Source organism: Tachyglossus aculeatus, chromosome X1 (genome assembly GCF_015852505.1).
Source record: "Tachyglossus aculeatus isolate mTacAcu1 chromosome X1, mTacAcu1.pri, whole genome shotgun sequence".
Lineage (NCBI taxonomy): Eukaryota > Metazoa > Chordata > Mammalia > Monotremata > Tachyglossidae > Tachyglossus > Tachyglossus aculeatus.
The window spans coordinates 2,673,507-2,674,615 of NC_052101.1; the positions used below are offsets into that span (position 1 = coordinate 2,673,507).

At 40.6% G+C, this 1,109-nt stretch overlaps 1 non-coding gene across 1 annotated transcript; it reads right to left on the reverse strand.

Annotated features, from left to right (window-relative positions):
- Positions 1–205: 205 nt before the first annotated feature.
- On the reverse strand, positions 206–343 carry LOC119920103. The gene has a single exon (XR_005447868.1). It is a non-coding gene; the product is annotated as a small nucleolar RNA SNORA7 (small nucleolar RNA).
- Between the last annotated feature and the right edge of the window lie 766 nt (positions 344–1,109).

A 1,109-nucleotide genomic window follows, 5' to 3' on the forward strand; every position in this document is an offset into this window, starting at 1 on the left:
AGTCGTCTCCGACCCATAGCGACACCATAGAAACAGCTCTCAGAACACCCCACCTCCATCTGCAATCGTTCTGGTAGTGTACCCATATATTTTTCTTGGTAAAAATATGGCAGTGGTTTACCATTGCCTCCTTCAGCGCAGTAAACTTGAGTCTCCACCCATGACTCTCTCTCATTCCGCTGCTGCCCAGCACAGGTGAGTTTTGACTTAAAGCAGAATGGCTTCCACTTGCTAGCCACTGCCCAAACTAGGAACGGAATGGATGGACCTCTGCTTAACTCTTCCTCCCATAGTCAAAACTGATAGAGTCCTGGAAACTCTCCAGGTGCAATCCTGAGAGAACACCCTTGCACTTAGCACCTAGTAAGAGCTTAACAAATATTATTATTATTATTCTATTATTATATCATTATAAACATTATTTCCTTTGGGCTCTGGTTCTCTCTAGCGGTAAGATGGGGCTCTATAACTCTGCCTTCTAACCAGGAACAAGAGAGGAATACATCACTGGTGTATTTATAATGGCCCATCAATCTGATATTTATCCAAAAGAATTTATTTCAGTATCAAGGGTTGACTTGCTCCCTAATCCAAGCAGGTACAAGAACCAGGAAGCAGGAATACAGGTTAACTGACAGTGTCAAAGGTAGGGAGATGACAGGTCCACCCTGAATCAACATAAGAGGCATGGTTTTTTCCAAAGTCTAGAAAAGATGAACTGGTCAAATCATCAGATAGTTGTTTTCATTATCTATATGTTAAGTACTCAATTGGGAAAATATTATAAAGATCCTATTAGTCTATGGTTCTTATAATTTCCTTATACAAACCTACAGTTTGTTTGTTTTCTGGAATAATAATAATAACAATAATAAAAGTATTTGTTAAGTACCTATCACATATTGATCACACGTCAAAGCAATGGGATAGATGCAAGGTAATCAGGTTGGACACAGTCCCGTGTCCCACATGGGCCTCACAGTTTTAACCCCCATTTTATAGATGAGATAACTGAGGCACAGAGAAGCTAAGTGACTTGCTCAAAGTCACACAGAGCAGATGAGTGGCAGAGATGGGACTCTTTCCACTAATCCATGTTGCTTCAAGTG